We start from the raw sequence: 26973 nt of genomic DNA on the forward strand, positions 1-26973 counted from the left end.
ACCTCTGTCCAACTGTTAAGCATGGGGTGAATCAATCATGCTTTGGGGTTGTGTTGCAGCCAGTGACACAGGAAACATTTCACGAGTAGATGGAAAAATGGATTCAATAAAATTTCAGCAAATTTTGGAAGCTAACTTGATGCCATCTCTGAAAGAGAGGATGGCTTCTACAAATGGATAATGATCCTAAACACACCTCAAAATCAATGGTGGATTACATCAAGAGACATTAACTGAAGTTTATGCCATGGCCTTCACAATCTCCTGACCTCAACAAAATTGAAAATCTTTGGCTAGACCTTTAAAGAGCAGTGCATGACAGACAGCCCAGAAATCTCAAAGAACTAAAAGACTGTTGTAAGGAAGAATGGGCGAAGATACCTCAAAGAAGAATTGAAAGACTCTTGGCTGGCTACAAGAAGCTGTGATAAAGGGGGCAGTACAAGGTATTAACTCTGCAGGGTGCCCAAACTTTTGCAGACGCAATTTTTTTGTTTTCTGTTATTTTGAAAGTGTAAATGATGGAAATTAAATCTAACTTTTTGTGACATATTTTACGAATGTTTAATCTGTCATTTGATGCCTTTTGGAGATTTTTCCATCTTTTCTTGGCTTCTTTATGCACATTAATACAAATTTTTACCTGGGGTGCCCAAACTATTGATCCCCACTGTGTGTGTGTATATATATATATATATATATATATATATATATATATATATATATATATATATATATATATATATATATATTAATGTAACTGCCTCATGATCTATCTATCCGTGCATGGACCCTTTCCTTCTTGATTGTGGTATGTATGGAGCTCTCTACGGGGAGCATTCATGGAGCGCCAAGAAAGACTCTGGACCCTTGGGTGGGCCTCGATAAATTGCTGAGGTCCGCTGTGCTTTAACTTGCACAGGTGTTTGGTCCCTTGTCTTGTGTCTGTCTGTGTTTGTGTCTGTTTCTGCATGTATTGTTTTGTCTCCCTCCCTCCCGTTTATCCTCTCTATGTTTTTATTTTTGTCTTTTTGGCCCTGGGACGCGTTCCCAGTCGCAGTGTATTGTTTGTAATTGTTTGTCACTTGTTTATAATTTCTAAATGTCTAAAAAAAATAATAGTAACAAAAACATTTGATCACAAAAAAAGAAAAGTCAGGAGATCACCAAAGTTATTAAGATTCACCCTCTGGGGAACATGGATATGTGTGCCATATTTCATGGCGATCCATCCACTAGTTGTTCAGACATTGCTAAAAACACCCAATTTTAAAAAAGACAAAAAGTGGGATGAGCTAAATTGTTTTCTCTGCTTTGCAGCATTAACCTCTCAGTGAATATGAAATAAGCAGACTTGTCTTGTATGAAACTCACGGGCTGCCCATAGCAAGGACTTTTTTTTTTAGAATACACACTTGAGCACACAGGATCCACACACACACACACACACACACACACACACATTATGTAAGAAGGAAATACACTAACTCTGCTTTTGTATTTCTGGAAAAAAAATGATCTACCCACAAACATGAAGCCAATAAAATGCAGTTCAAAAAAAAAATCTAGCCACCCCAGACTAATGAAGTAGAGTCCAATGGGAAACCCACTGGGGTAAAAGAAGAGGCTGCCGCACATTTGCATGTTTCATTTCAGCTTGAAATCATATTAGCATTGTGGGCTGTCGAAGCCTGAAGTTGAAATGAACCATGGAGGCAATTTAAAGGAGAAAGGGATTGAGAAAAGTAGGGCTGAAAATGGTGAATTGGGAGGGCGAAGGCTGAATGTGGCAGAGAAGGAAGAGATGCAGTGGGATTAGGGAGAAGAAAAAGAGCAGAGGTGTGTGATAATCTGGAAGCAGCGATGAGCAGGAGGAGAAACGGGGAGGGCAGAGAAGGAGAGGTGTAGTTACGTACTTGGCATTGGAGCAAGAAAATAAATTGGTATGTTGTACGCAGAGGAGAAGAGTTCAGTTGGAGTTCAACCACGACAGACCTCCTGAATATTTTTCTCCTCGGGCAGGAGGGCCAGCCAAACATCAAAGACAAAAGGTAATGCTGTGGAGGCAAAGGTGTAAAGTATTTTATTTTGAAAATTGTATGAAATAAATGTTTCTATCTTCACGTTTGAGCTGTTTACAGTTTTATATAATAATGTAGAGGAGTGATTACATCACAAACTGTATGTGGAAAAAGATGTAACACTGCACTGCAGAGAATCCACCTTACTGAACTCTTTAATGTCATAGAGTCTTAAAACATTTCTTATAAGGAGCAGAAGAAATCAATGGGAATCAATGGGTTTTCTTGAAACACATTTTCTCAAGAATCTTTGGTGATTTATGCCTTTACAAGTGAGTAAACAATAGAGAGATGACAGAAAATCAGGGGAGAGAGAGAGAGGGCACAAAATGCAACAAATCCCCAGAATTGTTTTTTTTGCTAAGAAGCAGCCATCCAAACCAATGAAAACTGACTGATTAATTAGACACATTGCCAGAAAGATTAAAAACAAGATGCAATATGTCAAGATAAAACCTGTTTTCTCCATGAACACCTATGTGTAAATGAATCATGAGCGACCAATCTATCACACCTGCAGGATACTCGGATAACTCCATATGGATTATTAACATTACTGTTTAACTTTTGACTGACAGGGATTTTTGCTCCTTAACACCTTGTGGAAATCAAACCTCTCTATAACAAATAAGGTCATTCAGCCATTCATACAGCTCCTCTTTCATGGAGGAATCAGGCAGGTGGCAGTCTATTGTGGTTAGAGAAGACCCCATATTGTGTTTCCAGGGTGTTTGAGTGGACAGGAGGCAGTGGGCGGGAATCTCTCAGCCTGAGAGTTCAGGGCAGAGTAGAGACGATGAGGAGCTCACTTGAAACCACCTGGCTCTCCTGTTCTGGATGTCAACAAGCAAATTAGCCTCATCAAAGAAAAGGTGTGGATGATTTCAACCTTATGATTCTTTCAGTGCTTTTGAGCCAAGTCTTTTAGGCAGAATTTGATCCCTAGAGTCCCCCAAATGCACCCCACTTAAATGTCTGTCTGTTTTATTGCACCAAATTAGGTTGCTTTTTTTCAGATTTTTCTCTTCATTTAGGCTGTTTTCTTGTGAAGAGTAAGGTCAGTTTTGGGACAAAAAGTCACAAGTAGATTTGTTTTATTAGATAAATCACAAGCCCAAAAGGTTGGGAACCAATGTTCAAAGACATGTCTGTAAAAAGCCTTAGAAAATCACTTACATTACTACATATAATGATTTTAAATTATTCTGAAAAATAACAAAATGCTATAATACTTAAACCAGCATGTGATATGTCCCCCAATAAAACAGTGACTACTTTTGACTGTCAAATGAAGAGAAAAACTTAATTCAATACAATAAATAGACAGTGCAACCCCAAAAGACTTTTGATAATAGGTGGGGAGCACTTGGTATATGCCTCAGCACCTAGCTCTACTCAACTTTTACCACATGGTTGCAAGGTTGGATGGTTACACTGGCTGCCAGTTCTGTGTCCCAAACTTCTCTGTGTTTCATCTTCTGATTGTTCTCTGTAGGCTACGATATTTAATTATCATTAACAGTCTATCAAGTAGCCTATGGTAGGCCTAGTCCTACTGCCAGTGATTCACTGTAACGGTAAAAAAAAAACAACAACTCTATTATTATAAGTATTAAACAGACTAACTCAACATCCGCTAGAGAAATTGCTTAATCGGTCGTCGCAGCACCCCCTTGCGGCGCCCCCTGCCCTTCATTACCCGGTCCCAACCCAACTGTTGTGGATCAGCAGTCGAGCCCCTTCTGGAGCAGAGAGCCAGCCCGCCCCGCAGAGCTGCAGCCCGGGCTCTGGCGGTGACAGTACCAAACACACACCCTGAGCAGCAGCGTCGATCAGCAGCGGATCTACCGAGCTGCTGTGGACCCGGACGGGTTTGTGGGAAAAGGGGCATTAACTACAGAAAGAACTACAGATGAAGAAGAGTAGATTTTTCAAGCTGCTTGCTGTTTTCAGAAAAGTTATACAGGTCTGCACAGGAAAGGACACCGGATTCATGCACAGTTACTGTGTTAGGAAATATTGCTGTTCGGTCTGCTTGTGAAGAACATCTTGCTTTAAGGTGAGTAACGTTAAATCACGCAACGTGCAACAGTGATTTAGTGGGTCAGTCTGCATTTTTGTGTTATATCCTCTAAGAGGAGGGTTGATTAAAGTTGTTGTCTTTGTTTCAAAGCTTCTCACCCTGTTTGTATACATATAGTTAAGAATTAAAAGTAACTTATTTCATGATGTTGACTAATTTGCGCAAAATTATCCATAACAAGCGTGGTTTATGGCCATTTGTGTCAAAATGGAGGTTGATGATTCTAAGTTGATAGTACTGCGTCAGAGTGTGCATGGTTTACAGTAGTCTACATGATTAATTTGTAATTGGTAGTTTAAAGTATTTTAGCATAATGTGTAGTTTCATTGTGTGTGTGTGTGTGTGTGTGTGTGTGTGTGTGTGTGTGTGTGTGTGTGTGTGTGTGTGTGTGAAGAGAAAGAAGCAGTGCTCTGTTATCTCCATACGGCTGTTTCAGTGAATGGGATTTCAGCTGCCGCCTTGCAACTGACACACACAAACGCACACACACGCACGCACGCACGCACAACTGCTCTTGCATATCACTTTTCTTGTCAGTTCTCAGAAAGCAGAGAGGATAAAGGGAATGTGATGAAAAGAAGAGGTCACTCAAAGAAAGAGAGAGACCAAAGCACAACTTGTTTTATGTTCTCAAGGCCCACTTTAATATATGGATTGGTTAGTAGTTGAACTGGAAACGCCCGGGGTCTTATAGAACCATAAATAATCCCCACAGGAGCAGATATAAATGCTGAAGCATTCCTGAGATGCTCTCCATCTTCTTCTCATCTGTGGTGAACACATTCCCTGCAGCTGGTTGATGGGTTAGACGTCATGTTGTCACAGCTTTAAGACCTAAGCTAAATGCAAACAGCACATGAATGCATACGCTGCAAACATGGATTATTTTTCTTCTGCACACACATGCTCCCTCCTCACCTGCACGTATGTTAACTTGGTGATCAGGCATCACACCACCTCACTTGGAGACCCTATATCATCCTGCCCTGTCACCACAGCACAGGCGGGGGGGTGGCAGGACACATAGAGAGAGAAGGAGGAGAGGGGGATTTGGTGGGAGGTGATAACCAAGCTGTCAGATGATCAGGTATGAAACAGCTGAAGAGGTGGTGGTGGTGGTTGGGGGGGAGGAGGGTGTGATGCTGAGGGATCCTCTTTTATCACATGGCTCCTTCACAGGACGAGAAGCCCCGAGGGAGGCGACATGTGCGGCAGTCGAGCAAGAACATGACCAAAGTAATGGTTCAATGTGCTTTTGATGGCATGTAATCCAGAAACTGTTTTCCTTTTTTTCCGTGCTCCTGTTTTACCTTTTCAAATTGATTATGAAATAGATTTTCGCCATCTTTCTGCTTCTACTGTTGAATAATCCGACCTCCTATCATCTCAATTCATGTCTACATTGAATTAACACATATGTGTCGAAACTAGAACACAGCCAGAGGCACTATGACAGCGGAGCAAATTTGCACAGTACTTGCTCTGAAGATGCTGAAACATTATAGACACACCTACTGCTAAAAATGTAGCAGCAGCTTTTGCAGCTTAATTTGCTCATTAGATAATCTCATCTGAAAATAGCATATAAATGTGCACACAAGGGGCACATCTGTGCACTCGGGAACACTCTTGCATAACCAGTAAAGGAAAATCCCACAATAAAGGGATATAGAGAGAGGGAGCAATTTGATCCACACCTGTGAGGCTCAATTAGCGAAATGTCTCTACAGCCATCTGGGATTGAAATGATAACAGACTTCCATTTCATTTTGCTGCAGTGGTGATGACGTTGAGTAGTGGATGTGATTTAAAAGCATGCAACTAGCAGTAGGTACGTTTTGAGACATGTATTTCAGAATTAGAATTAGATCAGAAAAGGGTTTATGCCACGAAAAGTCACTCCTATGTGGAATTTTACGTGGTGAGTTGTGCATACATAAACAAACATATTTAACATTAATATTAAATAATACAGAAACAAATTTATACATACAAAATAACTGTTGCATAAGAAAAAAGAGGCAGAATTATAATATAATATTTCCTTTTCGACTGAAAAGGAAATTTTACATGTGAAAAGTCTTGTGGAACCAAGTACTATTTCATGTCTAAAGCTTCATGTCAGACAGTCAGGTCTGTTTGATTTTATGCTGCAGTTCAGTGTCTCCTGTGCAGTTGCCCCCCCCATTTCTAGATACAGTTCGTGGAAGTAATGTTGTTGCTGAGATCCAGTTTTGCTTGTGATTCCCCTCAGCTGTGGTGTGTCTAACAGCGGGAGCGTCATTGAGATTTCCGTCAGTTTCTCGCTGTCAGCCCATTAAAACAGGACAAGAGCTAGAGCACAGCAGGGGACAGACGAGCTGTCAGTGTTAGACTTGTTGACTGTGGACTCATTGTTCAGTACGTTTACAACTAAAACACACACACACACAGGGACTACCCTCGTCTAGTGATTAGCTGCCTGGGTTTTCAGTGACCTTCCTTTTCCTGCTTTTAAAGACCCGTTCTTAACTAAAAGTCTAGCAACATCACTAATGGCTTTGCTTTAATGTTCATACAGTTTTATTTTTGAAAGTCTTTGACCAATTTTAAAAGAGATTAACAATTATCTGCATCTGCTATAATTCATATGTTTCAAATATACAACATTTTAAAGCTGTAACTTTTTACTCTTAAAGAAACACCAGCAGGTAGATTGGTTTTCTTTTATGCAGGTTAGAGTGCGCTTGATGACAGTAAAACAAGTTCTCAGTTGTTCATTTAAATGCGCATTCAGTACATATGTGGTTGATTTGTAGATGCATTATGTTGACTTGCATTCCAGAGATTTTACCGTGACCAGAAATAAACAAAGCAACATGGATATGACTGAGTGGAAGAGGAGACGGTTCTTTTTATTTCTTCTCTTGAGTTTTTTCAAGTATTAATCGTCTCTTCCAATTAAAATGATTTCAGCGTTTAGAATTTTTTCATGTGAAATTAGTGTCCAGTGTCTACGCAATTTAGGGAGAGACAAGCTGTTGCCATAAACCTGATCCTCAAAAACAGCAGTACAAATATTTTGGTTTATGTGAGCCTTTCAGAGCAGGTTTCATGTTAACATCCAACTTACAGCTTTGAATCAGGAGGAAGACACAAAACACCAATCATTCCTTGTTTACAGTGACGTGCTTCCTTTCACATGCTCATCTTGCTAGTCTTAGCCCAATTGGAGTTTACCCGACTTGAATAGAACTTGATAATAGACACCATACTGTATGCTCAACACTCATTTCGGTTTCATTCAGAGACATTTATCTCATAGCTTTATATGTTCATTAAACATTATTTAAAATAGTATTTTTATCATTGTTTTACTCCGTGTTAAAACATTAATCTGTGTTCATTCCACTGTTAGACCTTCACTGTACAAGAGCTGTATTTAGTCTGGTCCTGAGTACTGAAGAGTTAAACAATTAAACTATAGATATATAACTTTTGAAGAGGCCCGCCTGCTCCAAATCAATAATATAGAGTTTAATTTTTCCCAGTAAATTGTGTGGATTTTTTTACATTAGCAGTGTACGATGAGATGTTATGGTCAGTGGGTAAAACTCCCAACCACAAGTGATGTGTAGTAATGGTTTCCTGTAACTACATAGATGCATACATGCAACAGTGCAGCCATCCTCTACTACAAATATTTTATATTGAATTAATTTTTTTGTTTATTATTTGTTATTTGCAAAAGCAAACACAGCCAGATACTTCCAGATAAAACTGACTATTTTTTGCATTTCTGACCCTGTACAGTATGTCTTACATGAAAGCTAGGTGAGCTATTTTGGGTTTACGAGGCTCTTTATTAATCTCACAAATTACTCAAAATAATTGAATAAAGTGTTTACACTCTGACATTTTAAGTATAGGTCATTTTCACTAACATTATGCAAACTCCTCCAGTTGCTAAAAGAGTAGAGGATATCCCTTGTATACTGATGATAATGACTAGGTCGGTGCAGTGCAATCAAACTCAAATACAGTAATCCCTTCCATGAATAGAAAAAAGAAAGCTATGTGCACACAGGAGGTTTTGTTTTGTTTGTTTTGTTGTGGCGAGTTGTGTATCAAATGAAGTCAGAATTTTATTTATATATATATATATATATATATATAGTAAGTTTATAAGATATAAGTTTAAGAATTAGGCTGTATCCAGTGTTGTACTGTTTAGCTTAGCTGGCTCTGTGGATGGTATTTTTGGTCCACCACTTTTGTCCCAACTGCAATATTTTTTAAATATGGTGCAGATATTCATGTCACCCTCAGGATTAATTGTAATAACTTTGGTGATCTCCTGAACCTTCCACAAGCACCATCTTCAGGTCAAACTTTTAATGTGTCCACACATTTTTATTTTTGAACAAATGCCTACAAAACTAAAGACATTCCCATCAGGTGCTAATTAGAAAATATAATTACTCAATTACACTAACATGCTTATCTAAGATGGTGAAAATGGTGAACATTATGCCTGCTAATACAACATGTTAGCATTGTCATTGTGCATTAGTAGCATGCTAAAGTTAGCAGTTAGCTCAAAGCAATGTCGTGCCTCACAGAGCCGCTAGCATGTCTCAGCTAACTAGTCAAGTGGAATATGGAGCCACAGGAGCTCCCTACATACAGTTTTCTGCCCTACCTATTCGTCAGCCTCCAGGTGTGGCTGTACAGACACGGGTGGACCAATCCTATCATCGTCAAGCTGTCTAAAGTCTCAGCCTGTCATTACCTCCTTTGACATTTTTTTACAGAAAAAAACGCCCAAAAGCAGCCATTAAATGTTCCATGGACTTGCACACTGTCTATTACCATGCTTGTGCAGAGCCCTTTTTAACATGAAAGGAGACTCATAATGTGTTTTCTTTGTGAAGTACATTGCAGGTCAATTAAATTGCTGTTGGAATCTGATAGCTAAGATGGCAGGTGGAGATTAGCTCTGAAAGCCTTTCCAGTCTGTAAGAAAAGACAGAATCAATGCAGAGTGGAGTAAGTATGTGTATAATGGACATCAGTGGGTAGAGCTCTGGCACAGATCACATTAGAACCAGGAGTGCTGAAGTCTGCCAACTGCTCCAAACTTCCATTAGTAGGCCAATCAAAGGTTTTCCTCAACACTCATATATTTGTTCACTTCACCCTAAAAATACTGTAGAGTAACTTCTATTGCACGCTGAAATTGCCGTTTTAAGATGTTACAATGCAGCAAAATTCACAATGATTATGTAAGTAGTTATTAACCTTTGCAGTATACAAATGCAGCAGCTGTGCATTGTGCAAATGATACAGTATAAGTACCATCACTGCACATGGAACCAGTTCTCATTCATTGGAGCATTGCCTAGCCTTTCTCCCTCTCTCTTTCTAAGGAGAAGGTAAAGTGGCCTCATATGTCACAAAGCGTCACTTCACTGCTGTCAGTAGGTTGATGTATGAGGACCGAAATGGCCAGTGCTGAAACAGCAGACCACACACACGCACACACAGATACACACAACACAAGATTGATGAATGACACCAGTATTAGGTCCAGAATCGAGGCACTTTGCCCTGCAACAGATAAATGGTTTTAGGAGGTCGGGATATGACCTGCAGCTGCAACAAAAAGATGTTTTTATTGGTAGCAATCTTGTCTCTATGAGAAAACCCATTCTTTGTGAGTTAAGATATATTTTCTTATTCTAGCTTGAAATCTGAACAAATCTGTCAGAGTTGTACTCTTTACATGCAACAACGTCCCGCTTCCTTACTGTACAAGTGAGAAAGTCATTGATTAAGCTGATTGATTTTTCTCTATTGGAAACCTGATTTGTTCCAGCCAGAGGAAGCAAAACATGAATTATTGATCCGGTTTAAAAGCTCATCTGCCCCCTGTTGCTGTGGTTTAGCTTTAATTTACTCAGGAGGATCTTCTCAGATATGATTTTGTCTTTCCAAACACTACACAGTTGTTCATAGGCCCTGTCTAAAACAACTACCTTTAGCAAATCAAATCAATGAGTTTTTCCGCATGTTGCAGTGGGGCACCTATGAGCTAAGAACATTAGCAAAGATCTGTTGACACCCAGTTGTTTGGACATGTGTCTGATTTATAGATCAGACCCACCCTTTTGGCCAGCTTCTGCCTCTTTATGTGTGTGTGTTTGTGTTTTGCTCAGCGGAGTGAAGCCAGCTTGGAGGATGCGTCTGCCATATGACCCCTTGGCAGAATGCGTATTAATGGCGACCCCTCCCCCTTCCCGCATCAGCTGACTAGCTTGGATAAATTGTGGTCGGCTTGTCTCGTGTAAGTAGAGAGGAGAGGGAGACGGGGTGGGGTTTAACCATGAGAGAGTTTACATTATGACCCAAGTGTATCTCTGCATACTGTACTCTCAGTGGTGACACTATGTGATTGAGCCCTACTTTTTAATTGCTAACAGATGTCACTTCCCCAAACGTCCATCCCTGCATCTCTTACTTCCTTTCTCTTACACACATGTTGGTCTCCGATGTTCCCAGAAATCTTCTGGGAACCTCTGGGATGCAGTCCCAGCCGCGGTAACATAACTCCCACCACCCTCTCATCCGAGACAGCCCTCATCCCTCAGCGGTCCCATCACACATGGATTGCCAGGACTCAGCTGGCCTGGAATTCGTCCTGCGTTTTATGAAACATTTGGCAGATTTTGAAGACTGCAGTTTATGAAGTGATGCAGTCTCTGGTTATGTATCAGTTTCGCTGGATCTTGGTTTTACACTGACAGAGCTGAATCATGGAGGTGTTGTCTGCTTTTGTGTTGCTGTGTCTTTGTCTGCTCTGCGTTATCCTGCAGAGAATTGGTTATGGAGGATTGTGTCCATCTGCTGAGTGAGATTTCTTGGAAAAGAGAGACACAGTGCGGATAAAAAGATGAAGGATGTGTTTGATCGGCAGAAAAGTGAAATCAAGTCCTCTGTGTGCGTGTGCGTGTGCGCGTGCGTGTGTGCGCATGCTATTTAGTTTAAAATGTACTGAACAATGAGTCCAGTGTGATTCTTTCCATTGCACGCGTCCTCAAGCCTCCCTTGGCTTCCCGCTGCAATTTAAAATTCAAAAGATGTATTGTCTAAACAAGCCTTTGATATTCACATTCTTATCATAACAGCCTGCATCAGCGTAATGCTTGCAGTGCTTGGGGTCTTGGTGTTTTTCTCCCCCCCTCTTGGCCCAGACTGTGGGCAAACATAAGTAGGTCAAAGTTTACTGGAGCGTCCTGTCTGAGCAGGAGGATTGGAGAGGTGGAGGGGGGTTACACAATCAATTTCATGATGCCAATCTAGCTTACTTATATAGAGAGTTTGATCGTCTGCCTTCTAGGAAAATGTAGCAAGTCCAATAACCATTTATGTAAATGTGCTGTATTTATATAGCGCTTTTCTAGTCGTAACGACTACTCAAAGCGCTTTTACATCATACAGGAAACATTCACCATTCACACACATTCAGACACTGTGGCCGAGGATGCAGCACAAGGTGCCACCTGCTCATCAGATAAACACTCACACACATTCACACTCCGATGCGCAGCATCGGGGTTCAGTGTCTTGCCCAAGGACACTTTGACATGGGACTGCAGGGCCAGGGATTGAACCACCAACCTTCCAATTGGCAGGCTACCACTCTACCACTGAGCCACAGCCACCCCAATATCAGTATTTTTATACATATTTTATCAATGTTAAAATATTTTATTACTAAAGAATTGATGGCTGAATGTAAAGTAGAACAGCTCATTAACACCCGTTAATGAAGGTAATAAAACTTGACTGTGTGTAATTGAAGCTCATAGGTGTATATTGGCATAAATGATCCAATGAATAACAAGAAAGTGGCAGAAATGCCAAAGATATGTTCATAGTAATTTAGTGTGGTAAAATCTGTAAATATCCGCTACTGTACATATCTATGCTTATAGAACCATAATTAAGGATTTTGTAAAATTATGTTGCTTTGTGTTATGGGTTTATTTTATCTTTATTGAGTAATATCCCCTGAAAATCTTGTTTTGCTGGCCTCCAGTGGTTGAACTTCTCACAATGCTGTATGGATGTTGAAGTGTTCATGTTGTGTCGGTGCACCGTGACATCACTGTTGCACTTGGTTACAGGTGCTCACTAACCACACCCATCAGTGATGCTGGGGCAGGGTTAGGGTGAAACCATAGTCTCTGTGATGTCACCAGTGATGGGAATAACGGTGTTACTTTTTTCAGTAACGAGTAATCTAATTGATTACTCTTCCCATCTTAAAAACGGTGTTATCGTTACTATAATTGAAGCTGTTTTTTCATCAGACCAACTTGATCTCTGAGAGGCAAAGACTTCTTTTCTTCCTTGGTTAGTGGGCAGTGCACGAGACAAGCGCATAAATGCTAACGATTGGCTGAGGTTGAGTAAAATGGCATGGTAAGCCAATCAGAGGTAGAGTTAGGCGGGTGTTCATAATGAACAACACAAGCAAGTCAGTCAATGAGAGACAGGTATGGTGTTGTGAAACCAAGGAGGGGGGCGGGGGGTAACTTTTCCTGCTAAAGATTTTCCACCATGGTCAGAAAACATAGACACTATGACTCTAGAGTGGCTACTCGCTCCGAAGCTAATCACTGTCACTCTCTCACTTCTCCCTCACTCTATCACACACTCAAGCCGGCTCAACGCACACACCAGTGCAAAAGTATAACCATCAGGCCACTTATGTTATCTGCACCACAAAGAGTGTATATATTTGATATTTATTTTTGTTATAGTGCTTAACAAGCATTAATTAATTTTGCCCAGTTGTGGCCTGTTGAGGGGCAATAAATATCAAAAGTTCCAAAACATCTATGTTGTTATTTGTATCAATCCACTACACATAATATCTACGTACATGGCCTTTGATTGGAGGACTGACTTTGTCCCACAGCAACATTAAGAATTTAGATTTGTGTACAGTTTCTGTTGATAATGTATTGTATTAAGTGTCCATTTCATTATAATATTCAGATTTATCCTAAATAATTGAGCATGCACATGTATTTTATGTTTCGTTAAAGGGGGGGAGGTGGGGTCACATGACCATTTAAAAATTTACTTGAAAGTATTGCATTAGTTACTTTCTGATGTAACTAGTTACTTTTACAATTTGTAAATGAGTATCTAATTTAGTTACTTTTTGGATGAAGTAACTGTAACTAATTACTCTTTTAAAGTAACTTTCCCAGCACTGGATGTCACCCATAGGTTTCTGAAGAGCCTAAATGAATCTCAAAGTAAGCAGCTCTGTTAGGGTGTAATAGGCAACGTTGCTTTATGCTAAATGCTTATGTCAGCATTCTAAGCACTAAACACAAAGTACGGCATAGGTAATTTTAAACTGAAACCATTCACGTGCTATGTAATGTCTTATCTTTCCTTGTGAGAGGATTCAATCAATAGTTGTGTGCCGAAATACCTAATGCAAGCCCACTCTGCTGGCCTTGTTGACCTTTTGTAAACCAAACGTACCTCTACAGATTAGGGTGTCTGGGTGGGAGAGTGTGATGGGACTGGGAGAGGTCAGAATGTTGGCTTAGAGTTAAGTAGAGAAGGACTGGAGGGTTGAGGGTCATGTGATGATGGGAGTTTTATGAGTCCAAATCTAAAAAAATTCAGTATATCATTAACTATAATCATGTTGTTTCTATAGCTCCACTTTTAGAAAACCAATACCTGGCATCTGATAACAAACAAGATGTGGAATACTTATAGTTGTTGTCAGTTGAGTTTGTTTAACAGGAACATGTCCAATTCCTTTCTTACTGTGAGAGGGATTTCAAAAATCAGATGTTATCGTTGATGATATAACAAAGTGTTAGCAGACCAGGATTTGCTAGTTTGTGGAGTTTAAAATGTATAGCTCTTGTCTGCTGTCAAAGATCAAACAAATAGATTAAGGTGCAGACAGAGCGGTTCGGAGTGGTAGCGACGGCAGATACTGAGTGTGACAACGGCATCATTTCATCTTTTTATCTATCTTATTTACTATGCAGGGTTGGGAGGGGATTAGCCTTGCTTACATAAACGTCTCCCCCTATCTCCACTCTTAACTAGCCCATCTCCCCCTTTCCCCATCACACACTCTCCCTCTCTCTTCTGAGATCACAAGATTGGTGTTGACCTATTTGTTATTCCAGTATTTTGGATAACTTTCTTTGTTTTTAGCTCTTCTTCTCTTTAGGACCAAAAATCCTCTAACAAAAGACTGTAAGTAATTGAAAATGGGGATTTGGGGAGATGATAAAGGGAGGCAGAAAACATTAGGAATCTACAAGGCAAAGCAGGGAAGAAACATGTAGCTGGTGGAAGAAATAGAAAGCAAAGCAAATGTTATAAAAGGTCTGCAGATCAAGCAAAGGGAAAAGAGGAAACAGGAGAAAAAAAGCGGGATGGGAGAGTTTTGGGGGTGAATGTGATAGTCTATTTATAGTTTATCCCTGCTGTTGGGTTAGACCGCAGAACAGCTCAGCATCTGTGTCAGTCCTCATGTCAGTCTCCATTAGCTCTATAAACACACACAAACACACATATACAGTATGTCTATATACCCTGAGGGGGTCGTGAAAACGTGTGTACGCTGACCTTTGCCACATGGCAAAAGAAAATGACAACTTGACGTGTGTGTGTGTTTGTGTGTGTGTGTGTGTGTGTGTGTGTGTGTGTGTGTGTGTGTGTGTGTGTGTGAAGCGCTAAGCGCTAAGTTAGAGGTACAGTTAACAGTCAAACAATGCCTGACATAAATATGCTGTGAAAAGTGGGTGTAATTGTGTGCCACTCATCTCAGTGTGTAAAAAGATTTTCTTTTGAAGCAAATGGCGCACTTCAGAGAGGGATGGGTTCAAATTAAAACACACACAAAATCCAATGCACATTACACACCAAACCTCTTCTCTCTCATTTTACTGCTTAATCTTAGGAATAAATTAACCTTGCACCATCTTCCGAGTCCTTTGAGTTGTTTTTTGTTCTTTGATCGGTTTTGCATATCTGTATTCTCTTTTTAAGATTTTTTTTTTTTTGTCCTCTCACATACACACAGCTACAAGCACACGTGCAAGTGAATGCATGTGTTTCAGGAAGAGAAACGTGTTCCCTCAACTATCAAACTGTGGGGTTCCCTTTTGGCCAACTTGGATGGAATCAGTGCGCTTATTTATTGTACCTGCTGCAGGCAAACACACGAGAAGTGGGCCACAATATATGTTTAGCAAAGGTGTCACAGCTTCAGTGTTAAATCACGGAATATAACACCACCATGCGCATGCGCACACGCACACACACACACACACACACACACACACACAAACTTGCAAACTTATCTAACTTAATCAGGCAGAAGAAATGGCTCCTGTTTTAAACTAAATTCATAAGGTGTTCTGTGTTTCTGCAAATAACATTTAGTTTATTTATGTTTCTTTTTTACTGAGTATTTACCGTAGCACTGCTGGCTCAGGGTAATTTTGGTTTCATTTTCATCCTTGTTGGGTCCCAGATTTGGCTCTATAACACAAAAACAGCAAAAAAATTATTGCGTTAAGTCACAAACTCTAACCACTGGCCATTTATATTTATTTGGGTTTCTTAGGGGGAATAAAGCTAAACACTAAATTGAGTTTTTTAATCAGCGCAGCAAAGGAAACTTTGCATTAGAAGTTATTAACTGTGAGCTGAAGGCTGCGAGGACTAGCCAGCTACTGTATAACTTCCTGGATGATTCATGGAACAGTCTCGGGGTTGCACAGGACCTCGTTTGTTTCTGCCCCCTGCTCACACGGCTCCAATAACACACTTACTGTGGCCGTGGCATAAGGGACACATATACAGTACAGAAACACGTTTATGAGCACACATAGACGCAAGCATTCACAACATGCACATGTGCCGACGTCTGCAGAGAGACAGACAATATACAGTACAATGTTTCACTACCACCATGTAGTGTAGCACACTAAGAGGCAGGTATGGAAATCATCTCAAGGCTTGAGATAAATAATAGCATTAGATTTTACTTGTTTTCATGTCTCAAACTCAATCTGGTGCTCTTTTTCTTCACTTTGTTGGTTACTGATCTTAGTCTTATAGAAAACGTTTTCTCTTTGCTGTTACACATAGTGGAAGGTTACTACCTTTACCTAAGTATTGTACTTAAGTACATTTTTGAGGTACTTGTACCAACTTCCATTTTATGTCACTTGATACTTCTGCTCCACTACATTTCAGAAGGAAATATTGTACTCGTATTGCACTAAATTTATCTGGTAGATTTCAAATAATAAACTGTGTGATATGCTCATAAAATGCATGACAAAATGTATCTTAAGTCTTGTATGTGAGTTCCATCAAATAGACATTTTTTCTCTAAATTTCTAAGATGTTTCATTGCTGCTAAAACATTAATGCAGCACTAACATTAAGATAAGATAAAATAATATTACAGTATATAACAGTATAACACTAAATCTACTTTTTATTGGAAATAATTTTGAATGCAGGCCTTTTACTTGTGATGGACTTACATTGTTGTATTGGTACTTTTACATTTGAGTACTTGTTCCACCACTGGTCTGTGAACTACAAATGCACCCTCAGAGTGGTTTCCTTGTGTTCTGTGACAGCACAAACTACCCTGCTGCGATAGTCATAGATGGCCAAACATGATTGAGACGGAAATCTTTCACTTTTCTGTAGCCGGCGTGAAGCGTGACAGCAGCAGCTCTCATGCTGTTTGTCTCATTTTATCTTTCAACTTTCTCTGCATTTAGGTAAAATGCACAGTTAAAGTACAGGTGTGTTTCCCTTCAATTTTTCCAGATCTCTTGTCTCTAGTCCCCTGACCCTCTTCCCCATCCACACTACTGTATGTTCCTGCTCCTTGAGCTGAGAAATGTATTTGACATAATAGAGGAATAGCAGAGACCGAGAGACAGGATATCATGAGAGGAGACAAACTGTGTGAATGAAAGTATATGATTTGCATCCTCTAGACCGACATATTGTCAGGCTGATAGAGCTGAAGACAGACAAAAGCCAAAACAAAGCGTTTGGCTCTGGCTGTAGTTGAAGCGCTGAGAAGGCAAATGAAAACGTTCTGCAGTGTTTTTTTTCTTTTGTTAATTTCTTCCTGCTCTCTTTATTTCCTCTGTGTTGTCAGCTTTTGCTACCCCTGCCCATGTCTCAGCGTTTCCCCACAGAAGACCCTCATTAATTATCAGTGAACATGCAACATCATCCTTTTTTTATAGTAAGATTTTCAAAGAGAGAGGTCAATTGTGTGCGGCTGTGGCCGAGCATAAGCTGCTGCTCTTAAGATCGGTTACAAAGATAGATTTGACCTGCTGCTGCTACTGCTACTGCTGCCGCCCTGATCTTGTGTCATCTAATCTGGCCACAGAGGACTTTAGATCTGAAATCTTAGAGGACATTACAGGGTGGAGAAGAGGGTAGAGAAAGGATAGTTGATAGGAGAGTTGTGTCAATTAGCTGTTTCCCTTCAGTAGTTGATGAAGTGTTGTACTTGAGTACATAAAATTTTGAAGTATTATGAGTATCTACTTTATGTTCCTTAATGCTTCTACTACTCTACATTTTAGAAGCAATAGTGTACTTTTGCTCTGAAGATAAAGATTGCACATAAAAAACACATGTTGGGTTTATTGTTTAAGATTAAAGTTTACTAAGTAAAGTAAGTCTAGTTGTCTCTTGTTACATTTAAGATGGCTAAGAATGATTTCACCTCTAAACTTCTCGATTAGTTTCCTTTAAGTAACAGTTTGAGGCCCGGAATAAAAGCAAAGGTTATAGAGAAGTAAAGCAAATGGACACATATTTGTGAAGCAAACTTTAGCTGTTTTTATCTTTCCAACCCTCATTCATCATCTCTTGACCCCTCAGATTAAGATAATCTAGCTTCATCTCAACCAGCACTTAATGCTTACAAATTGACAGTATTAACACTCTTATAATGTTTATGTATTCATGTTCTGCAGAACAAGTACAATTACTTGTGATACTTACTGCACTTTGACATTGTCATATAGGTAATTTAACTTGTAAAGGATCGCAGTACTTCTTCTACCACTGGTCTCAGATCATGCTTTTCTTCTACGGTGTAGGTGGACATTGCTATATACAAGTGAAAGACATGTTTTAAGGAATGAATTAAAACAAAGCTGGAGGGCCCAGTTTTGTACAGAGTGTAGTGTAACAATACATGTGTTTTCTATTAATGGTGGTAACAACAGCATTTCCTTGAGGTTTGAATATCAAATATTTTTTTATTGAGAAAAGCCCGACTTAGACAGGCTGCCCTCTAGTGAACAATGCTGGATCTACACAAGGGTGACCTGAGCTTTTTGATCAGAAGTGAAGTGCAAACTAACAGGACCGCAGTTTAATATATACAGCAGATAGATTTATCAGAGCAGCATGTGCAAATGCAGTTGCCATTGTGTTTTTCCTCATAACCTATAAGATGAATGGCCCTCATTAATCATGGCCATTTGTCTTCAGTTGTAAGAGTAGAGGTCAGTGATTAAACCGTGTTCTCTGAAACGTAGCCAACTCTCCATCTCTCTTTCTTTCCCTCCCTCGCTCAGTGGATCAGAGAGAGAGTTTGCATTTCGCTGCTGCTCTGCTCTGCTTTTCATGGCTCTGATGTCTGCCACCAAATCCCTGCTGAATAAAAGTCAGAAATTGAAGCAGCAAATCATGTTTTATGTAATGTATGTGTGGTTACACAATGAAAGCAGGCTGGAAAATGGGCCAAGCATCACACAGCGCATATTATGGCAACAAAGCAGCTTTCCACTTTCTTGGAAAAAAGCCAGAAAAGTGCCAGGCGCAGAGTACAATACAAGTGTTCGGTTAATGACAGCAAAAACGGAAAGATAGATACACTAAATAGAATTTGCATTGGCTAACTGCTATATTACTTACTTATATATTACCTAGAAATTGTTTTACTATTCCCATGGATTCTCTTCTGGTGTAGAAACTGTACTGTTGACATGCTAGCTGCATTATTTAATAGATGTGTCTGGGGGTGAGCAGTATGAAGATGTAATGTGATACTGGGATGTTTACCCAGATGTAGCTATCACTTTAATACCTCTGGTTGTATCAGGCTAGGACTTCAACTTTCCATTGTTTTTTTTTTATCAGCTCATGTAGTGATTATAGTCTTGCAAAATGCCAATCAGAAGTCAGCTTCTTCAGATTGCCTGTTTTGTCGGTCCAAACCCCCCAATATTAAGTTAACAATGAAACCTAAAGAATCTTAACACTTGTAGGTGCAAACAGAGAATCTTTCCAGAAACAATGATTTTCTGTCGATCAATTTATTGCTTAAGTTTCAGTTCTATATTAGGTTATTGTGTGCAATGTTGCAAATTAATGAGAATAATTTCTTTATGGCAATATTGCATTTACCAAGTTTTTGCACCAATGGGATGATCTATTGTGATTTTGGTGGGATGTAATTCACTGGATTGGCCAAAAACAAATATTCCTGTCTGGTTATTATTTAATTAGATGATTAATCAATTAATCAGTCAATAGAAAATAAATTCCTACATCTTTAGACTATTTGATAATTGATGAACCGTTTTGGGGTTTTTTTTACAGGAAAAATAGAAAATATTTCTTTGTTACAGTGGCTCAAATGTGAGGATTCCCTGCTTTTCTCTGTTTCATATAATTGTTGATGTATCATCTGTGGCTTATGGACTGTTGCTCTAACAAAGCAAGATATCTGAAGATTACACCTTGAATTCCTGAAAACTGTGAAGGGGAGATAAAACAATGAGTCGATTAATCAAGTAAATACCTGTCATATTAATCAAAAAAAAAAATAATGGTTAGTTGCAGCACAGTGTCACCTTGGAAAACCAGAGTTCTCGCAAGAGCGCAATTTGAATTTGCTCAGCAAGTTACTCTGGCATCGAGTAATGCTGCTCATTAACTATGCCCTTGTAGCTGAACTGCACTAATCGCATTGGTGTATCTGATGTATAGGCGGGCCAGAGACGAGCTAAACAGATGGCGAAAGTTTAATCTACCAGTTAGATCTGCTGATAAGTAAGCGTCTGGATACGTCTCACCGTGTGTTGTCGTTATTGGTCGTAGTGTTATCCAATTGCATGCAGTAAGATTTTCAAATGCAACTTTCATTACTCAATGCTAGACCCTTAATCTTTCAGATTTGTGTCTTGATTTACAGGCTAGCACAATGTACTATAACAAATACAATATATTGATATCGCAACATACAGTATAATGAATGACATTCTGAAATTCTGTCCCTGTTACCCGCCCCTAGTCACATCTAATATGTGTGTTCATGTGTTTGTCAATCTTTTAAGGCAGAGCTGAACTCTTCTCTTTCTTGTTTCATTTTGCAAGAGTCACCTTGGCACAGATTCAGCCACGCCTTTTGTGTGACGGCAGCTACTTCCTCCTCTTCAGCTGAATTTAATACTCTGCACCCTGAATCATTGTGTCATTACACTCACATTAAGTGTGGTCCCTGTGGTGAGGACATATGCTGCTATAGTGATGTAATCTATCTACCAGTGATCTAAAGGATTGTTAATCTCTATCTAATCTGGTTCACATCAACCTATCCCTAGGGTTAGATGTCATATACTTGTGTGTGTGTGTGTGTGTGTGTGTGTGTGTGTGTGTGTGTGTGTGTGTGTGTGTGTGTGTGTGTGTGTGTGTGTGTGTGTGTGTGTGTGTGTGTGTGTGTGTGTGTGTGTGTGTGTGTGTGTGTGTGTGTGTGTGTGTGTGTGTGTGTGAGAAACTCAAGCCCTGCAGAAATAATTATAGCATCACATGTCATGTCTTTTGACCTTGATGTGGGTTTTATGAAAATGAAAAGATAATCATTATGGGTGGCCAGTACAGTATAGGTGCCTGTATTCACAAATTACTATTTTCTATTAGTTTCTATAAATTTTTTCTATAAATCTTTCCTTGATCTATAGAAACACTAGCAGCATGGTTGTAGGGATGGCAATCTTGGTCTTTTTTATTACTTTGGTCAACTACAACTAGCAAAATGGATTTCCATTAAATTTTGTACATACAATCAGAGGATGAATCTCCATGTAGCTCCACCAAGAGGTTGACATTTTTCGGTTTCTAGGAAAACTATTGTATGGATGTTCCCTCATAACAATTTTGATGAGCCCTTAACTCATCTAGTGCCATCATTGGGTCAAAATTAGCAAATGTTAGTATGTTAACAAATTAAACTAAGATGGTGACTATGGTGAACATTATTCCTGCTTAACATTAGTATATTAGCATGCTGATGTCAGCATTTAGATCAAAGCACCTTGTCTGCGGCCTCACACACTCTATCACTATCATATCTGTGAAGTTGCATGTATTACCTAGACAAATTTACCTAAAGGTGGGTGGGACATCTGAATAAACCCCCACCCTGTCATCTCACTAATTTCCATCCCCTGTGTCCCTCAGGGAAGACCTTGACCATCTGTCCTCCTGGGGGCTCCCTGTTAGGACAGACTGATGCTCAGCTGCAGATGATCAGGCTCTGTCTCACTGGTGTTCACAATAACAACTACAAGGCACGTGGCCATCAAATCTGGCCTCAAATGGCTGAAACATAATAATCATCTAATGGCAGGAATCCCAGATCCTGATTGCAACTTTAATCAGTCGTACCTTGGCTTTAAGCCTTACTAACCTCCAGATTCAATGGAATCCATATATAAGTTTGTTAGATTTTCTGTTGACGGACCAGTGTATGATTTAATTTCATGTTAGGGTTAGGACGTTAAAACAATGCACTTTGATGTTTCTCTACTTTTATAATCTAGGGTAATGTAATAATACCATTCATGTGGCCATAGCCAAAGTTTAACCTGAAAAGCTAATTTTCTGTGTGGCCAGAACACAACATCAAACTCCAGCTGATACAATTTGCATTGACAATACTTTTGTGTGACTGTCCATATTCCTACAGTCCTTCTGTATATGATAATAGCTGTGTAAGGAACCCAGTCAGTTTGTGGTTCTCGAAAGCAGCTCTGAGGCTCATTTGCTACTTGTGTAGAGATTGGAGAGGTGGTGGGAGGAAGCAAAGAATAAGAAGCGGTGAGATCAGAAGATACAAAAGCATAAATGAATTAGGGCTGATTAACATTTTTGGGAAAAGAAGATAAAACCCTTCAGTATACAAATGGAAGAGGTTTTCTGTTATTGTGTTATTGAACACCAGGGGGTGGTAATACTGACAAAATCAATCTTCACAAGGCTTTTTAGACTAAACAGCTTGGCACTACAGTTCATACTAATATTTATCATTGCTTATTTGACTCTGAAGTCAGATAATGTAAGAGATTTGTTTTGATTACTATGCAGCCCATTAAACCAGGAAACACTAATTCAGGATATAACATAACCAAAATCAATATATCACCAATTTCCTTCCTCTTTTTTCTCTTATATACTTTTTAAGAGTCAGTGAAATTATTCATTCTCCACACTTTATTTCATTATTATTTAATTATTAGATGCTTGGTATACTTCGTTTGCTTGGGGGTGCTTGTTCATGGGTCGAACTTATAGTCACACTTCAGATAGACTCCTAAATGTATTACTTGCACAATGCTGCCCAAGTCTTAGTAGAAGACAGTGGAGTGATGACTGGAAACGAGGAGAGATAGAGATGAAGAAAGACGTGCAACAAAGGTCTCCGGCCAGAGTCGAACCGGGGACATTGCGTTTCATTGTCGGCACCTTAACAACTCTGGGCCCCTTAATATCTATAGCTGTTATTTTATAACAATAACATGAAAACTGTGATAATTCAAGACGAGTTGCTTGAGAATTATCACTCGAATCTGCAGCTCCCCTCGGCATTGTGGAGCTTAATAATGATTTTCACCTCATTATTTGTTTACCTGTGCGGCCCACATCATTACTGTTTTGGTTCACTCTCACCACTTGTTTTTGGCTGCAGCATGCAGCTTTTATAAAGGAAAAAGCTCTAAAAAACCCACTGTACACTACCTGCCCAGCACCTCAACACAGTCACATAGAAAATAGCGGAGCATTTACCAGATAATAGGCCAGACATTTTCCTCAAAACTTGGTGGAGACCAAAATTAGACCTTTTAAGGGAAAGAATATTGGACTTACATTCATCAGGTGGACACAGTCTCGACTCCAAATTTATGCTAATGTGGCTCTTTAACTGCTGAATGTATAAATAAAGTAAAGTTTGCCATGCCAACTTAAAAGGTGATGGTACTGTGTTGTCAGTGCTGTGTCCCCATTTTGGCCAAATAGATTTGGCCAAATAGTATTGCGGGTTTTATACAATGTAAATGCTGCAAACAGTATAATTTTGAGTCAACAGGTTAACATTAACGCTGTGTGTTTTCCCTCAGGCCAGAGTACAGGAGGAGGCTCAGAGAGGAGTGAGGTGCTGGGATGAGAGCTCACTGCCACTTCCCTGTGTCCCCCAGACCTTCAGGAGTACGCTGGGCAACACTCTGAGGTAAAGAACCACACACAAAAATAAAACACCCTCTGCAGACAAAACCCTTCTCTGACAACGTTGACCTTCAATATTTGCTGACTCAAGCATCCCCCGATCCTCTTATGCCACTTGTTCTCTCCCTCCCTTCCTTTTGGTGTTGGTCTTTTTCTCTCCTGTCTGGGAGTGCTGGGGACATTGATCAATGGTATGACTTCTTGGTATGGGCTCAGTTTGGAGTGACCCGCTGTGGTCACTTTGTCACACAGACATGTATGCACATTTATGGAAATGGGGGTCTTGGCCTCCATCTTTGAAGTGTCCAGTTAGAAATTGTTTTTAGAGATGGATGGCAGTTAGTGTGTGTGACAGGAGGGAGGAGGATTTAGAGGAGGAGGAGATGAGGGGGTCAAGGGGTCAGGAATTTGTGGCTGAGCCTGTTTTGTTCCAGACGGCAGCCGGGCGACAGCCATACCTCGAAGACATCAAGGAAGGTGTGTTTGTCCGTTTACTGCGGCCACAGATGTAATTTTCTCTTTGATAACGCCTCCTCTAAACTCATCTGTGTTTTTGGGCCACGAGCAGTCACACAAAACTGAGTCCCGACCTTATCTCCTTATCGTTTCCATCAACTCAAGACCTCGCAGTAAAGGGCAGTGTTTGAGAGATATGTGGGGGGATAATAATGTGTGGTCCACACAGCGGCAGCTGTCTTCTTCTCTTCTTTCCACCGTCTCCATTACAGATCTGTTGTATCCTCTCTGTCTTTCCACCAGTCCAGCTCAGCCTATCCCAGCCCAGCTGTCCCCTTCCTTCATTAGTGGTCCCACAACAATACTCGCTGCCTGCTTAGGCAAGGTCACTTTTAAAGACAAAAGTTGTACTTAGTACCTTGTTTTTTGGCTTGCATGTTTGATTTGTTTTAATGTGTGGTATGCTTCATTCCTTTAAAAGTCCACTTAATGTACAAGTATAAACTTATCTTCCTACTTTTCTTTAATGTCACGTTCAGCCTACGGCTCTATGCTGACTCATAGGGTTTAATGTGTCACACTGAATGGATGAACTCAGTTTGTAAGTTTCTGTTGTCTGTTTGGAGGCTGACATAAACTCTTGCCGATACTTACTCACTCACTCATTCACTCACTCACTCACTGTCAAAAACAAAAAAAGACTCAAAAGCTTTCTGGTGCTGTATTTTCAGCATGGAGAAGTGGGCTGTGTTAATGGCAGTAAAGTGCCAAGTCAGAGAACAGAAGTCTACTCTCTTCTCACTTGTTACCGTGGGACTCAGAGGGAGGTACAGGGTAGTTCCAGTAAAGAGAGAGAAAAGACACACACACATGCACACACTATCTCTTCTCCTCCAGCATTACTCAGTCCGCCTACTGGTTTTCCATGGAAGTATCCAACAATAAACTTTAGTTAGTTTAGTGTGTTAACCTTAGCTAATTACCACATAACACAAAGCACAGCTGAGGCTGATGGGAATGTTGGTTTATGACCAAATGTCTGCAAAATTAAAGTATTGGCAGAAATTTGAGATATTGAGATATTTCAGTCTGGAGTTTTCAGTCAAAATGGTGGACTGGCATTTAACAGGCCAACATTGAAATTGTCAAAGATGTGCTGTTTCAAGCTTAAAAAATGTGAGAATTTGCTGCTATTTTTGTTTAAATAATTTCAATTGTGTCCTTGGGTTGTTCAAGCGTAACAAAAAATTCTAAGACATCCCGTTGGTCTATGGGAACTTGTGATAAGCATTTTTCACTTTTTACTGACACTAACCAGTTCATTGGTCACGTTTTGTCTTATTTTAGCTTTTTATTTTGAACAATGAAAATACTCTAGTTGCAGCCCTAATATAGCCAAAGTATGCCTCATTTCACTGCACACATAATTTTCTTTAAACCATCACCCTTTCACTTCCAAACACCTCAAAAAAACAAGCAAAACATTTTCAATCCCTTTCCACTCAGGTATTTAATGCTTTCTGTTACCTGCCGAATAATACTCTGCACGATAGAGCATGCGGTGTGTACAGGCACAAAGATGAGCACAAACATGTTATGTAATTTACCCCATCTGAGGGAATTGACCTCCTCCCCCCCTCTGTAGCGGCTACAGCTCTTGATATAGTCGATGTTGTTTGATAACTGCACTGTTATTTAGGATAGATGCAGAACAATGGGGTAAGAGGGGGTGTTCCCCTGAATGCCTGTGGGCCATCCAACTCCCACACACACACACACACACACACACACACACACACACACACACACACACACACACACACACACACACACACACACACACACACACACACACACACACACACACACACACACACACCAAACAGAAATAGTCAATGACATTTCTAAAAATGTTCCATTTCACGCAGGATTGTGTCTATGCAATGTGTGAAAGAGAAGGGGATGGACGAAAAGAGAAGGGGGAGGAGAGAGAGGCAGAGGAGAGTAGTCTATGTGTTAAAAAAGGGGAACTAGAGGCAGGGGGGCTGGCAGACAAAAGTGAGAGAGGGGAGGAAGAAATGAGGAGGAGGGGAAGGCGGTGCTAAGGCAGACAGCAGAGAAGGAAAGCTGAGAAGAGGAACAGTGGAGAAAAGTAAGAAGAGAGAGAGGGAGGAGAGGACAGGAAAATAAGGGGGCTTCCATTTGAAAGTCCTTGTGTCGGGATATGAAGTCCTGGCGCGCTGCAGAGGCAACGGCAGGAAGCTGGAGTGTTGTAAAGAAGAGGTAGACAACAAGGAAAAGGAAGGAGAGACTGGAAGAATCTGAGCCAGTAGAGGCTGGAGTGAATATTACTTTTATTTTATTTTTTCCGGAGACAAGTGGAAGCAGCGATGCAGGGCTCTCACTGGGGTGAGTGTGGAGAAAGTGTGTGTGTGTGTGTGTGTGTGTAATTCTCCAAACTCAGGCTCTCTTTACCCTGCCCTTTATCCCACTTGGGCTTGATTTACTTGAAGACAAATTTGAAGAAACGTTTTCATGAGCACCTTGAATTAGTGTGAAGCCACTTAAGAGGGTGTCCATTGCCCAAAAATGCCAGTAACTGAAGGTGTGTAACGAAAAGAGTTTGAGACAAAATTGGCTTGGCAGGCCCATTCAAACTCAAACACTGATTTTGACAGGATTGGAATGTTGGTGAAGGCAAAAAAAAGTTGGTGATGTCTTCTAAAATCTGGATAAACTGAGATCTAACTG

The 26973-nt window shown here is 40.1% G+C and overlaps 1 protein-coding gene and 1 long non-coding RNA gene across 4 annotated transcripts in view; one reads left to right on the forward strand and one right to left on the reverse strand.

The window, feature by feature from the left end:
* Nucleotides 1-3838: 3838 nt before the first annotated feature.
* Nucleotides 3839-26973, forward strand: part of lzts2a (leucine zipper, putative tumor suppressor 2a) — a 41058-nt gene continuing 17923 nt past the window's right edge. Inside the window, exons 1-2 of one of the 3 annotated variants that reach the window (XM_032541227.1) lie at nucleotides 3839-4140; nucleotides 23661-23770. The gene's annotated coding sequence lies outside the window, so the exon portion shown is untranslated. Of the gene's footprint in view, nucleotides 4141-23660; nucleotides 23771-26293; nucleotides 26632-26973 lie in introns of those variants that run through there. The other 2 variants (XM_032541229.1, XM_032541228.1) reach the window with 2 other exon arrangements.
* LOC116705237 (uncharacterized) lies at nucleotides 11237-20220 on the reverse strand. The gene is made up of 3 exons (XR_004335883.1): nucleotides 20118-20220; nucleotides 16365-16367; nucleotides 11237-11249 (listed from the first exon to the last, which is right to left on the reverse strand). It is a non-coding gene; the product is annotated as an uncharacterized LOC116705237 (long non-coding RNA).

The sequence above is a fragment of the Etheostoma spectabile genome, chromosome 17 (genome assembly GCF_008692095.1).
Source record: "Etheostoma spectabile isolate EspeVRDwgs_2016 chromosome 17, UIUC_Espe_1.0, whole genome shotgun sequence".
Lineage (NCBI taxonomy): Eukaryota > Metazoa > Chordata > Actinopteri > Perciformes > Percidae > Etheostoma > Etheostoma spectabile.